Below are 15,954 nucleotides of genomic sequence, written 5' to 3'. Positions count from 1 at the left end.
AGTCTAATCCAGAAGTATTATGGCTTAGCTTATATGCAGAGTGTGAAATGGAAAATCAGAAATTAGATTCTAAGCTTTTCAACAGAGAAAGAGATAAGTTGAAAAATATTCTACAGATGGTACATATATTTCATAGATCTGTGTCAGAGAAATCCAAAAATGATTGTGTAGAGGATAGTGATATTCCCGAGATTCACTGTAACGTGGAGAAACAGTTACAAGTAGCAGCAGCCATTCAAGGTGACCTTGCAGACGTGGAACAAGATGGAGAAGTAGGAGGAGACTTCAGAACTGACGTAGAGGACGTACAAGGGAAAGACGGACCACTAAAAATAGACGACTCACAGGCCCAACTCCGAAGTAAAGTAAGGAAAAGTTTGCTAAAAATATGCAAAATCATTCCTGCACATGATAACAAAATCCATGTTTGTAGAAACTCTGAGGTTTTTGAAAGCTGTGTTGATAAATTTGAGTTATCTAACGAGGAGAAGAATCAGTTGTTCAAAATGTGGATCCCTGTAAACTTTGCTAGGAGATTATCTTTAAAGTTATCTGGTGAAACACATGAGAATTTAAATGATAAAGACAGATTAAACATTCTCATTTTTTGTTCATCAAATGAAAATCATCCAGATATTGATATTCTTCAAAAATTAAGGATTGGTCGGAAGGAATGTACTTATACATTTATGTCCATATATGACCGTCTGTACAAAATGCTGAGTGAGAATGTCAAAACACAGTCCCTCATAAGGAGTTTTGTAAGCAAATTTTGGTTTTTAAATCCTGCATCTCGTGTTATTGCGTCACAAAAAGATTCTTTATTGGAATGTGCGCAATCCCTTGATTTTGCCAGAAAACACGAGAATCGTGAAAGGAAAATAAATTGTGCTAATTCTGTGAAGACAGGCAGAGTAAAATCTGATCAGAAGCCGGTATTAGCAAAGCCTTCTAAAATGAGTTTTCCCCAAAATCAAATCTATGAAGAAAATTACATGTTTGTTATAAGCCATATGGAATGATGCAAAGGATCACCGAAAAAACACAGATTGAGTTAAGGAAAATTCAAAGTTCTGATTTTCTTTCTGTAACAAAGATGGCCGAATGTGACAGACAGAAGCAGGTGGTGAGTGACATCATGGCCTGTAAACTGAATACTCTGCTCCAAGAATCTATCAGCTTCAAAATGGCAAGAACTTTTCAGGATATTTTTTGCAGAGAAATAAGTATGGGTTTAGGAATTGGCTAAAAAAGTAATTATATGTTGTGTAACAGTGTTATACAATGTATTAGTGAGTTATATGTAATTATTTTATAGAGTATAATTCTGTAGTTCTATAGTTTGTAGATATACATGTTCATACAGTATATACAGTATATATAGATGTAGAAGTAAAGATTGTAGAACTGTATTTTTTAATGAAAATTAAAATCTACTCCAGTAATAATATTTAGAATTATGAATATGATATTAATCTTCTCTTTTATTTTTCCTTAGAATTTTCATTTCAAAGCAGGACTTAATCGGGATAAATTCTCTTACAAGGACTTATGCCTTTATTTACACAGGAAGTTGCAATAATTGCATGATTTCATATTTAACACTTAAAAGGAAATAACTAACTGCATTTTAAAATGTGTTCTATGTGTGCCTTTACTGCATGGCATGAATGACAACCACAGCATGTGAAATTTGAACCTTATTCTAATAATAGGTATACCAGTATACCATGTCCCTGGTTTTAGTGCTGTAATGCCTACAGCCTTAGGGAAAGGATGTTTAAGGGGGTCTCAACTTTTGCAAACCAATGGAATTTTTTTCCAGGCCTAAATGTCAAGTATAGCTATACAACATATATTTATGTCATGTGTATTTGGGGAATATTCAAAGGAATATTAAGACTAAATTTAAATAGTTTACAATGCATTGATAATTAGGATAATTTGGGTTAAAATACGTGTATTCATCACACCTCTGTATGTGGGATAATATGTGACACAGTCTGAGTGACAGTGACTGAGTGTAGGAGCAGCTGCTGAGCGAGTGATGTGATACGTTTGTTGTGTGTGAGGCCTCAGGATTCTGAATGCAAGAAAAAAAACAAAACTGTCTTTAGGAGAAATATGCAGATCAGTTAAATTATTAGAATATTAGGATATATAATGAAATATTATCTACACAACATATATTTCTGTATTTCTATAGTAATTATTATTTCTTGACTTAGTTAATTGTGGATAAGTGCAATCGCACATCAAAATGGTTTATGAAGAAAATCTACATTTAATTTAATTTTTCCAAAGGATAATTTTATGATATTCAAATTAATTTTAATGGTTACACATCCTCAGACAAATAATGGTATAAGCAAGTATAATATTTACACAATTTATAAATTATTTTAATTTTGGTTTTGATAAATGAATTATTTCATGAAACAATATTTTTTGGTATTAAGGGGGAAAATATGTTTTTGATCCTGACTACATCATCACATTTGATTAATACCTCTTCATCACACATTTTAATAAAGAAGAAATATTAATAAGGTACAATGGTATAAGTATTGGGTATAATAACATTGAGTATTATAAAGAGTCATTTCTTTACACTAAGAAGAGTATTACATACAAAGTTGCATAATTTGAATATTTTGGTAACACGAGTTTATGACAATTATGAAATAATCCAGATCATGGAAATATTAAGGGTATATGTTACTGAAGACATACCGTATATACTTGAGTATAAGTCGATCAGAGTATAAGTTGACCCCCCTAATTTTGCCACAAAAAACTGGGAGAACTTGTTGACTCGAGTATAAGCCTAGGGTGGGAAATGCTCCATAGATTATTCCCCCATATGCTGCCCCCATAAGAAGCTCCTTAGATTATGCCCCCCATATGCTGCCCCCATAAGAAGCTCCTTAGATTATGCCCTCCATGTGCTGCCCCCATAAGAAGCTCCTTAGATTATGCCCTCCATATGCTGCCCCCATAAGAAGCTCCTTAGATTATGCCCTCCATATGCTGCCCCCATATGCTGCCCCCATGCTGCTGCTGCATGTAAAAATAAAAAAATGACATACTCACCTCTCCGTCACTGGGTGTCAGATTCTCACCTGTCCTGCGTCCATGGCTGCTCCCCGCTATCTGCCACGTCATCGGTCAGTGACGTTCAGACTGCAGGGGGCGCGGCGCGCACTATCCACGTCACCGTGCCCTCTGCTGTCTGAAGTCACTGACCGATGACAGACACAGACAGCAGCAAGCAGCCATGGATGCAGGACAGGTGAGTATCGCTATACTTACCCGTCCTGACGCTGTATCTTGAGCCCCCAGCTTCTCCGCGCTCTCTCTTCCTGCCTTCAGCGGTCACGTGGTGCCGCTCATTAATATGCGCATATTCATGAGTTTTAATGAGCGGCACCACGTGACCGCTGAAGGCAGGAAGAGAGAGCACGGGGAGAAGCTGGGGGCTCAAGACACAGCGTCAGGACGGGTAAGTATGACCTGACACCCCCGCCCCCCCCCCTCCGACCCCCCGGTGTATATGACTCAAATATAAGACGAGAGGGGGACTTTCAGCCCAATTTTTTGGGCTGAAAATCTCGACTTATATTCGAGTATATACGGTAACTACTCTGCATTTGGTATCAACATAAAGGCCTTATTTATATTTTTATTCTTATTCTTATTTTTATAGTGGTTTGAAAAAACCACTATATTGTAATCCGAACGCTGCTAACTTATTCTTCTTCTTATTATTATTATTCAGTTGATTTCCGCAATTAATGCGGCCCGAACCGCTACACGCACAGACTCCGTTGAGGTGTCGTTTCGAAGCCAGCATCCATGAGAGGTGTGCTAAGTATTTTTCGTGTCGATCGGATTTGTAGTTTTTGCGCAATTTGCGTTTGAAAATTTTTTTCCCGTCATTGGAATGCACTGTCTCCAATGCTTTTCAATAGGAAATGGCAAAACGTGCCCTGAGGCGATTGAAATGGCAGTTGAGCTCATTGAAATGCGCAGGCAGACCCAGTTACTATGCCAACGCCTACGAACGTCACATGACGCCCCAAGGACAGAGCTTCTGCCACATAATATCAGCTCTTAAAGCGAAACCCACAGCACAAATGCAAATCTAGCTTCATCACATGACACATGCCCCTGAGAGAATGTGTGCGCCAAAGTGGATTTAGAAGCCCAGTGAGCCACCCTGGCTCTTAAAGGGCCGACGCGCCAAAGTGATTCTTAAAGAGCCGGCGCACCAAAATGAGTCTTAAAGGGCCGGCGTGCCAAATCGAAAGCTGAGTGACCAAGGCTCCAAATCGGAGGCTCATAGACCCTGGCCTACAAAAAGGAGGCTGAGCAACCCTGGCATCCAAATCGGACCCAGAGTGGCCCCGCCCACCAAATCGGACCCAGAGTGGACTCGCCCACCAAATCAGACCCAGAGTGGCCCCGCCCACCAAATTGGACCCTGAGGAGCCCCACCCACAAAATCGGACCGAGGGGCCCCACCCACAAAATCGGACCCTGAGGGGCCCCACCCACAAAATCAGACCCTGAGGGGCCCCAACCACAAAATCGGACCCTGAGGGACCCCACCTACAAAATTGAACCCTGAGGGGCCCCAACCACAAAATCGGACCCTGAGGGGCCCCAACCACAAAATCGGACCCTGAGAGACCCCGACCACAAAATCGAACCCAGAGGGGCCCCACCACAAAATTGGACCCTGGGGGCCCCGCCCACCAAATCGGACCCTGAGGGGCCCCGCCCTCAAAATCGGACCCTGAGTAGACCCGGCCACAAAATCAGACCCCAGGGGCCCCAACCACAAAATCGGACCCTGAGGGGCCCCGGCCACAAAATCGGACCCTGAAGGGGCCCCACCCTCAAAATCGGATCCTGAGGGGCCCAACCAACAAAATTGGACCCTGAGGGGCCCCAGCCACAAAATCGGACCCTGAGGGGCCCCACCCACAAAATCGGACCCTGAGGGGCCCCACCCACAAAATCGGACCCTGAGCGCCCCCAACCACAAAATCGGACCCTGAGGGGCCCCAACCCCAAAATCGGACCCTGAGGGGCCCCGGCCACAAAATCGGGCCCTGAGGGGACCCGGCCACAAAATCGGACCCTGAGGGGCTCCGGCCACAAAATCAGACACTGAGGGGCGATGGCCACAAAATCGGACCCTGGGGGCCCCAACCACAAAATCGGACCCTGGGGGCCCCAACCCCAAAATCGGACCCTGAGGGGCCCCAGCCACAAAATCGGACCCTGAGGGGCCCCAGCCACAAAATCGGGCCCTGAGGGGCCCCGGCCACAAAATCGGACCCTGAGGGGCCCCGGCCACAAAATCGGACACTGAGGGGCGCTGGCCACAAAATCGGACCCTGAGCGGCCCAACCACAAAATCGGACCCTGAGGGGCACCGGCCACAAAATCGGACCCTGAGGGGCCCCAGCCACGAAATCGGACCCTGAGGGGCCCCAACCACAAAATCAGACCCTGAGGGGCCCCGGCCACAAAATCGGACCCTGAGGGCCCCCAACCACAAAATCAGACCCTGAGGGGCCCCGGCCACAAAATCGGACCCTGAGGGCCCCCAACCACAAAACCGGACTCTGAGGGGCCCCAACCACAAAATCGGACCCTGAGGGGCCCCGGCCACAAAATCAGACCCTGAGAGGCCCCGGCCACAAAATCGAACCTAGAGGGGCCGCACCCACAAAATTGGACCCTGAGAGTCCCCGCCCACCAAATCGGACCCTGAGGGTCCCCGCCCACAAAATCGGACCCTGAGGGGCCCCGCCCTCAAAATCGGACCCTGAGGGGCCCCGCCCTCAAAATCGGACCCTGAGGGGCCCCGCCAACCAAATCAGACTCTGAGGGGCCCAACCGACAAAATCGGACCCTGAGGGGCCCCAGCCACAAAATCGGGCCCTGAGGGGCCCTGGCCACAAAATCGGACCCTGAGGGGCCCCGGCCACAAAATCGGACCCTGAGGGGCCCCGGCCACAAAATCGGACCCTGAGGGGTCCTGGCGACAAAATCAGACCCTGAGGGGCCCCACCCACAAAATCAGACCCTGAGGGGCCCCGGCCATAAAATCAAACCCTGAGGGGCCCCAGCCATAAAATCGGACCCTGAGGGGCCCCGGCCACAAAATCGTACCCTGAGGGGCCCCACCCACAAAATCAGACCATGAGGGGCCCCACTCACAAAATCGGACCCTGAGGAGCCCCACCCATAAAATCGGACCCTGAGGGGACCCACCCACAAAATCAGACCCTGAGGGGCCACACCCACAAAATTGGACCCTGAGGAATCCCAGCCACTAATTCAAATCCTGAGGAGCCCAGGCCACCGAATCGGATCCTGAGGGGCCCCACACACCAAATCAGACCCTGAGGCCAAAGTGGCCCCTGAGAGGCACCCACATTTAAAACGGATCCTGAGTTGAAAGTCTTGCAGGGGCAGCAGCCAAGTGTCTCTTAAAGGGGCAGCCCAGGCACCATTTCAAACCGCTATCTGAAAATCTCGACTTATATTCGAGTATATACGGTAACTACTCTGCATTTGGTATCAACATAAAGGCCTTATTTATATTTTTATTCTTATTCTTATTTTTATAGTGGTTTGAAAAAACCACTATATTGTAATCCGAACGCTGCTAACTTATTCTTCTTCTTATTATTATTATTCAGTTGATTTCCGCAATTAATTCGGCCCGAACCGCTACACGCACAAACTCCGTTGAGGTGTCGTTTCGAAGCCAGCGTCCACGAGAGGTGTGCCAAGTATTTTTCGTGTCGATCGGATTTGTAGTTTTTGCGCAATTTGCGTTTGAAAATTTTTTTTCCCATCATTGGAATGCACTGTCTCCAATGCTTTTCAATGGGAAGCTTAAAACGTGCCCTGAGGCGACTGAAATGGCAGTTGAGCTCATTGATATGCGCAGGCACACCCAGTTACTATGCCAACGCCTACGAATGTCACATGACGCCCCAAGGACAGAGCTTCTGCCACATATCAGCTCTTAAAGCGAAACCCACAGCACAAATGCAAATCTAGCTTCATCACACGACACATGCCCCTGAGAGAGAATGTACGCCAAAGTTGATTTAGAAGAAGCCCAGCCGACGCGCCAAAGTGATTGTTAAAGGGCCGACGCACTGAAATGAGTCTTAAAGGGCCGACACACCAAATCGAAAGCTGAGTGACCCCAGGCTCCAAATCGGAGGCTGAGCCACCCCGGCCTCCAAATCGGAGGCTGATCGACCCCGGCCTCCAAATCGAAGGCTGATCGACCCCGGCCTCCAAATCGAAGGCTGATCGACCCCGGCCTCCAAATCGAAGGCTGATCGACCCCGGCCTCCAAATCGAAGGCTGATCGACCCCGGCCTCCAAATCGAAGGCTGAGCCACCTCGGCCTCCAAATCGGAGGCTGAGCCACCCCGGCCTCCAAATCGGAGGCTGAGCCACCCCTGCCACAAAATCAGACCCTGATGGGCCCCAGCCACAAAATCGGACCCTGAGGGGCCCCGGCCACAAAATCGGACCCTGAGGGGCCCCAACCACAAAATCGGACCCTGAGGGTCCCCAACCACAAAATCAGACCCTGAGGGGTCCCAACCACAAAATCAGACCCTGGGGGCCCCGGACACAAAATCAGACCCTGAGGGGCCCCGGCCAGAAAATCGGACCCTGAGGGGCCCAACCCACAAAATCGGACCCTGAGGGGCCCCGGCCAGAAAATCGGACCCTGAGGGGCCCCGCCCACCAAATTGGACCCTGAGGGGCCCCGCCCACCAAATTGGACCCTGAGGGGCCCCGCCCACCAAATCGGACCGAGGGGACCCACCCGCCAAATCGGACCCTGAGGTGCCCCGCCCGCCAAATCGGACCCTGAGTAGCCCCGCCCAAAAAACGGACCCAGAGTGGCTCCACCCACCAAATCGGACCCTGAGTGACCCCACCCACAAAATCGGACCCTGAGGGGCCCCGGCCACAAAATCAGACCCTGAGGGGCCCCAACCACAAAATCAGACCCTGAGAGGTCCCAACCACAAAATCGGACCCCGAGGGGCCCCGGACACAAAATCGGACCCTGTGGGGCCCCGGCCACAAAATCGGACCCTCAGGGGCCCAACCCACAAAATCGGACCCTGAGGGGCCCAACCCACAAAAACGGACCCTGAGGGGCCCCAACCACAAAATCGGACCCTGAGGGGCCCCACCCACAAAATCGAACCGAGGGGCCACACCCACAAAATCTGACCCTGAGGGGCCACACCCACAAAATCGGACCCTGAGGGGCCACACCCACAAAATAGGAGCCTGAGGGATCCCGGCCAACAATTCAAGCCCTGAGGAGCCCAGGCCAAGGAATCAGATCCTGAGGAGCCTCACCCACCAAATCAGACCCTGAGGCCAAAGTGGCCCCTGAGAGGCACTCACAGTTAAAATGGATCCTGAGTTGAAAGTCTTGCAGGGGCAGCAGGCAAGTCTCTCTTAAAGGGGCAGCCGGGTACGATTTCAAACCACTATCTGTACTTCCTTCAGGAAATACACATCTAGTTCTTCTTATTATTATTATTAAGTTGATTTCCGCAATTAATACAGCCCGAACCGCTACACGCACAGACTCCGTTGAGGTGTCGTTTCGAAGCCAGCGTCCACGAGAGGTGTGCTAAGTATTTTTCGTGTCGATCGGATTTGTAGTTTTTGCGCAATTTGCGTTTGAAAATTTTTTTTCCCGTCATTGGAATGCACTGTCTCCAATGCTTTTCAATGGGAAATGGCAAAACGTGCCCTGAGGCGATTGAAATAGCAGTTGAGCTCATTGATATGCGCAGGCACACCCAGTTACTATGCCAACGACTACGAACGTCACATGACGCCCCAAGGACAGAGCTTCTGCCACATAATATCAGCTCTTAAAGCGAAACCCACAGCACAAATGCAAATCTAGCTTCATCACATGACACATGCCCCTGAGAGATAATGTCCGCCAAAGTGGATTTAGAAGAAGCCCAGTGAGCCAAACTAGCTCTTAAAGGGCCGACGCGCCAAAGTGATTGTTAAAGGGCCGGCGCACCGAAATGAGTCTTAAAGGGCCGACACGTCAAATCGAAAGCTGAGTGACCCCAGGCTCCAAATCGGAGGCTGAGCCACCCCGGCCTCCAAATCGAAGGCTGATCGACCCCGGCCTCCAAATCGAAGGCTGATCGACCCCGGCCTCCAAATCGAAGGCTGATCGACCCCGGCCTCCAAATCGGAGGCTGAGCCACCCCGGCCTCCAGATCGGAGGCTGATTGACCCCTGCCACAAAATCGGACCCTGAGGGGCCTCGGCCACAAAATCGGACCCCGATGGGCCCCAGCCACAAAATCGGACCCTGAGGGGCCCCGGCCACAAAATCGGACCCTGAGGGGCCCCAACCACAAAGTCGGACCCTGAGGGGCCCCAACCACAAAATCAGACCCTGAGGGGTCCCAAACACAAAATCGGACCCTGGGGGCCCCGGACACAAAATCAGACCCTGAGGGGCCCCGGCAAGAAAATCGGACCCTGAGGGGCCCAACCCACAAAATCGGACCCTGAGGGGCCCCGGCCAGAACATCGGACCCTGAGGGGCCCCGCCCACCAAATTGGACCCTGAGGGGCCCCGCCCACCAAATTGGACCCTGAGGGGCCCCGCCCACCAAATTGGACCCTGAGGGGCCCCGCCCACCAAATTGGACCCTGAGGGGCCCCGCCCACCAAATCAGACACTGAGGGGACCCGCCCGCCAAATCGGACACTGAGGGGACCTGCCCGCCAAATCGGACCCTGAGGGGCCCCACCCACCAAATCGGACCCTGAGGGGCCCCGCCCACCAAATCGGACCCTGAGTAGCCCCGCCCACCAAATCGGACCCTGAGTGGCCCCACCCACAAAATCGGACCCTGAGGGGCCCCGGCCACAAAATCGGACCCTGAGGGGCCCCAACCACAAAATCAGACCCTGAGAGGTCCCAACCACAAAATCGGACCCTGAGGGGCTCCGGACACAAAATTGGACCCTGTGGGGCCCCGGCCACAAAATCGGACCCTGAGGGGCCCCGCCCACCAAATCGGACCCTGAGGGGCCCCGCCCACCAAATCGGACCCTGAGTAGCCCCGCCCACCAAATCGGACCCTGAGTGGCCCCACCCACAAAATCGGACCCTGAGGGGCCCCGGCCACAAAATCGGACCCTGAGGGGCCCCAACCACAAAATCAGACCCTGAGAGGTCCCAACCACAAAATCGGACCCTGAGGGGCTCCGGACACAAAATTGGACCCTGTGGGGCCCCGGCCACAAAATCGGACCCTCAGGGGCCCAACCCACAAAATCGGACCCTGAGGGGCCCAACCCACAAAAACGGACCCTGAGAGGCCACACCCACAAAATCTGACCCTGAGGGGCCACACCCACAAAATCTGACCCTGAGGGGCCACACCCACAAAATAGGAGCCTGAGGGATCCCGGCCAACAATTCAAGCCCTGAGGAGCCCAGGCCAAGGAATCAGATCCTGAGGAGCCCCACCCACCAAATCAGACCCTGAGGCCAAAGTGGCCCCTGAGAGGCACTCACAGTTAAAACGGATCCTGAGTTGAAAGTCTTGCAGGGGCAGCAGGCAAGTCTCTCTTAAAGGGGCAGCCGGGTACGATTTCAAACCACTATCTGTACTTCCTTCAGGAAATACACATCTAGTATTATTATTACAATTCAGTTGATTTCCGCAATTAATGCGGCCCGAACCGCTACACACACAGACTCCGTTGAGGTGTCGTTTCGAAGCCAGCGTCCACGAGAGGTGTGCTAAGTATTTTTCGTGTTGATCGGATTTGTAGTTTTTGCGCAATTTGCATTTGAAAAACATTTTCCTGTCATTGGAATGCACAGTCTCAATGCATTTTAACGGGAAAATGTTGCCATAGGGAAAACATGGGGCAATTGCGGGGCCCTGGCGAGATGGGAGGGTCCACTCACGCTGTCTGGGATACCCGCCGGCCGCCGCCACGCCCCCCCATGTACTGACCCCATCCTGCGCCCTCTGCGAGGGACCCACGCAGTGATTCAGCCCCTTAGGCTGAGTGCATATGACTTTTTAGCCCTGCGGATTTCTTCCATTTTTCCTGCGGTTTTATTGCGGTTTTAGTGCGGTTTTCCCCCTGCAGATTTGGAGACAGGGGAGATGGAAAACCGCACAAAAGAAGTAACATGCTGCGGATTTTGTACCGCAGGAAAACCGCGCCGAAAAATCCGCAGCGTCTGCACAGCGGTTTTTTTTTCCACTGATTTTAAGGCTACTGTACATCACAATGCGGATATGCAACGCTTCTGCGCGGTAAAATCCGCTGCGGATCCGCTGCAAATCTGCATCGTGTGCACACAGCCTTAGGGCCAGCAATGATCATCGCTTCCTTCGGCTGTAATCTGGTGTGCGGTGCCGGCACAGGACCTGTGATGAGGTCACAGGAGGGGAGGAGTCAGGGGTCACATGATCAGGGCGGCTGCAGGACTCTGCTGTGCTGGTCTCTTGTCATTATGGTGCTGGTCTGGATGGATGAGGTAACGTTTATGTGTGGGACAGTGGGGTCAGGGAGGTGTTTACAAGGTGGATGTAGCAGAGCTGTGTGTGTACTTGTGTGGGGTCAGGAGGGGTTTACAAGGTGGATGTAGCAGAGCCGTGTGTGTACTTGTGTGGGGTCAGGGAGGGGTTTTACAAGGTGGTAGTAGCAGAGCCGTGTGTGTACTTGTGTGGGGTCAGGAGGGGTTTACAAGGTGGATGTAGCAGAGCCGTGTGTGTACTTGTGTGGGGTCAGGAGGGGTTTACAAGGTGGATGTAGCAGAGCCGTGTACTTGTGTGGGGTCAGGAGGGGTTTACAAGGTGGATGAAGCAGAGCCGTGTGTGTACTTGTGTGGGGTCAGGAGGGGTTTTACAAGGTGGATGTAGCAGAGCCGCGTGTGTACTTGTGTGGGGTCGGGAGGGTTTTACAAGGTGGATGTAGCAGTGCCGTGTGTGTACTTGTGTGGGGTCAGGAGGGGTTTTACAAGGTGGTAGTAGCAGAGCCGTGTGTGTACTTGTGTGGGGTCAGGAGGGGTTTACAAGGTGGATGTAGCAGAGCCGTGTGTGTACTTGTGTGGGGTCAGGAGGGGTTTACAAGGTGGATGTAGCAGAGCCGTGTGTGTACTTGTGTGGGGTCGGGAGGGTTTTACAAGGTGGATGTAGCAGTGCCGTGTGTGTACTTGTGTGGGGTCAGGAGGGGTTTTACAAGGTGGTAGTAGCAGAGCCGTGTGTGTACTTGTGTGGGGTCAGGAGGGGTTTACAAGGTGGATGTAGCAGAGCCGTGTGTGTACTTGTGTGGGGTCAGGAGGGGTTTACAAGGTGGATGTAGCAGAGCCGTGTGTGTACTTGTGTGGGGTCAGGAGGGGTTTACAAGGTGGATGAAGCAGAGCCGTGTGTGTACTTGTGTGGGGTCAGGAGGGGTTTTACAAGGTGGATGTAGCAGAGCCGTGTGTGTACTTGTGTGGTTCAGGAGGTGTTTTACAAGGTGGATGTAGCAGTGCCGTGTGTGTGTACTTGTGTTGGGTCAGGAGGGGTTTAACAAGGTGGATGTAGCAGAGCCGTGTGTGTACTTGCGTGGGGTCTGGAGGTGTTTTACAAGGTGGATGTAGCAGAGCCGTGTGTGTTCTTGGGTGGGGTCAGGAGGGGTTTACAAGGTGGATGTAGCAGAGCCATGTGTGTACTTGGGTGGGGTCAGGAGGGGTTTTACAAGGTGGATGTAGCAGAGCCGTGTGTTCTTGTGTGGGGTCAGGAGGGGTTTACAAGGTGTACGGAGCAGAGCCGTGTATGTACGAGGTGTACAGAGCGGAGCCGTGTGTTTATGGAGCAGAGCTGTGTGTTTATGGAGCGGAGCAGAGCCGGGGGTGTACGGAGTGAAGCTGCGTGTGTACAAGGTGCATGAAGCGGAGCTGTGTGTGTACGAGGTGTATGGTGGGGAGCATTTATACCTCCCGAGTCCCAACCGTCCCGGATCCAGCGAGACAGTCCCGATTTTGAGAGAGAGACTGCCCCAGCCGGGAGCTTACTTTCCCCACGGGACACAGGAGTACACAGCAGAGCCCCAAGGAGCAATTTAAAACTTGCACGTAACGTTCTGCCGGAATTGACGTGCTGGAAGCTGACCAGAAATTAGGTAATTTCAGTAGGAGATTGTGACGGAACCATGGAGGCACTTCAGGGAATGCTTCAGATCCATCACCGTGTCCTCCTCTGACAGCGGACAGCGAGATCGCCTTGGAATCGGGGATGTCGGCCATGTGAGCGGATCATGATATGTCCTGCACCAAGAGGCTCAGGTAGGAACTACAATGGGAGCTGGGGTGCTATAGTATCTTTATAAAATCTTTCTGTCTCTGTTCTCTCTCTCTCTCTCTGGCCCCGCCCACCAAATCGGCCCCCGAGTGGCCCCCACAGTTAAAATGGATGCAGAGTTGAAAGTCTTGCAGGGGCAGCAGGCAAGTCTCTCTTAAAGGGGCAGCCCGGGCACCATTTCAAACCACTATCTGTACTTCCTTCAGGAAATACACATCTAGTTAATTTTCTAATCTATTTTTATTTTAATTCTTAAATTTTTATTTTTCCTTTCATCAATGTTTAATAAAGTAATATCTACTGAGAATATTGCTTCATTAAATATAGCGATGATATGGTTATTACAAAGGAAAATGTTTCACTTCTGAGTTATATGCAACAATTCTTTTATTCATTCATTCGCTCACTCATATATTCTTATTTTGGTTCATGGCTATACATTCCTACATATTATTAGTATAATAAATATATTCCTTATTAATAAAGATGAAAACATTGGTTACATAAAACACAGTGACACCTATGGGTTGAAAAAGGTAATTACACCTATGACATAAAAAAATGTTCTATCACATGAAGAATATGGATAATAATGTATTATCACTTATTATTGGTTTATTATTTCAAACATTGAAATCCATATACGGTACAAATTCTGATAATAATTATATGGATATTACTGATTGCTATGGTACGCTGTGATATTATAGGATAGGAAAATTACCAGATTTGGTATAGAATAGGGAATGAAGACTTCAAGCAAGATACTGAAATTACGTTAATAAAGACTTTTCATATTAAAATTGATTCTTATCAGTTGCAAGAAGAAGAATGCCGCTATCCAGAAGTCCCAGAAGGTAACAAAGCTATGATTACTGAGTAATAGACTGTGTTACTTACAAGTGCAGTATCCACCACTGACAGTCACAAGTGCAGTATCCACCACTGACAGCCACAAGTGCAGTATCCACCACTGACAGTCACAAGTGCAGTATCCACCACTGACAGTCACAAGTGCAGTATCCACCACTGACAGCCACAAGTGCAGTATCCACCACTGACAGCCACAAGTGCAGAATCCACCACTGACAGCCACAAGTGCAGTATCCACCACTGACAGCCACAAGTGCAGTATCCACCACTGACAGCCACAAGTGCAGTATCCACCACTGACAGCCACAAGTGCAGAATCCACCACTGACAGCCACAAGTGCAGAATCCACCACTGACAGACACAAGTGCAGAATCCACCACTGACAGACACAAGTGCAGAATCCACCACTGACAGTCACAAGTGCAGTATCCACCACTGACAGTCACAAGTGCAGTATCCACCACTGACAGTCACAAGTGCAGTATCCACCACTGACAGTCACAAGTGCAGTATCCACCACTGACAGTCACAAGTGCAGTATCCACCACTGACAGTCACAAGTGCAGTATCCACCACTGACAGTCACAAGTGCAGTATCCACCACTGACAGCCACAAGTGCAGAATCCACCACTGACAGTCACAAGTGCAGTATCCACCACTGACAGCCACAAGTGCAGAATTCACCACTGACAGTCACAAGTGCAGTATCCACCACTGACAGTCACAAGTTGTTACACTTCGGGTGCCGGAAGCGAGAGTGGACCCACTGGGCCGTGACACCGAACCCTCCCCGAGTGAGCGCACCAAGTGGACCGACCCCTATACAGGGATCGTTAGGGAACAGACTCGGGGAGTTCAAGCGCCACGGCAGCCAGGACCAGGGGTCGGCTCAAGAGGGTGAGCGATGAAGAGGAGTAGTGGAAGATCCGAGGAGGAGACGGGTACACCGGGATCCGTAGGCGGAAGGAGTGGAAGGTGGGACGGCGGGACCAGCAGGAGGCAGGAAAGGGAGCAACACTAAAAGGAGAGAGGACACAGAGGGTTAAACAGCGGGCAGGAGCAGGAGACACAGCGATAACACGATGGCACAGCAGGAAGCACAGAGACAGGGAGCACAGGGACAGGGAGCACAAAGGCAGGCAGCACAGAGGGTAAACAGGATAGCAGCTGCTACAGCAGCGAGCACGGCCCAGACACAAGAGACAATAACTCAATAGTTAGGCGCCTCCCCTAGGGGAGGGCGGCCTGAAATACCTAGTGGAGGGCGCTGATAGGTCGGGCGGGATCTGAGCAGGTCACGCCGACAGACTGCCATAGGCGCACGATCTAACCCTCCGGCGCGTGCGCAGGGGTACCATGCGCGCGGCCGAGGGAAGTGGAGGAGGACGTCGGGAGACCAGCTGCCGGAAAGCGCGCAGAGCGGGGGCGCGCGTCAACGCAGAGACTGAGGAGGAAGCCGGACCAGGAGCGGGAGCGGTGAGTACAGCCGGGGAGCGAGGAGCGGTGCTAACACAAGTGCAGTATCCACCACTGACAGTCACAAGTGCAGTATCCACCACTGACAGCCACAAGTCCAGTATCCACCACTGACAGTCACAAGTGCAGTATCCACCACTGACAGTCACAAGTGCAGTATCCACCACTGACAGTCACAAGTG

General features: G+C 50.6%; 1 protein-coding gene across 1 annotated transcript in view; it reads right to left on the bottom strand.

Moving 5' to 3' along the window:
* Nucleotides 1-15,954, bottom strand: part of LOC141060219 (uncharacterized) — an 84,250-nt gene that overhangs the window by 62,843 nt on the left and 5,453 nt on the right. The window lies entirely within an intron of this gene.

Source organism: Dendrobates tinctorius, unplaced genomic scaffold (genome assembly GCF_039654945.1).
Source record: "Dendrobates tinctorius isolate UK_male_01 unplaced genomic scaffold, ASM3965494v1 ptg000233l, whole genome shotgun sequence".
Taxonomy (NCBI): domain Eukaryota; kingdom Metazoa; phylum Chordata; class Amphibia; order Anura; family Dendrobatidae; genus Dendrobates; species Dendrobates tinctorius.
This window is presented reverse-complemented; position numbering and strand designations above follow the sequence as displayed.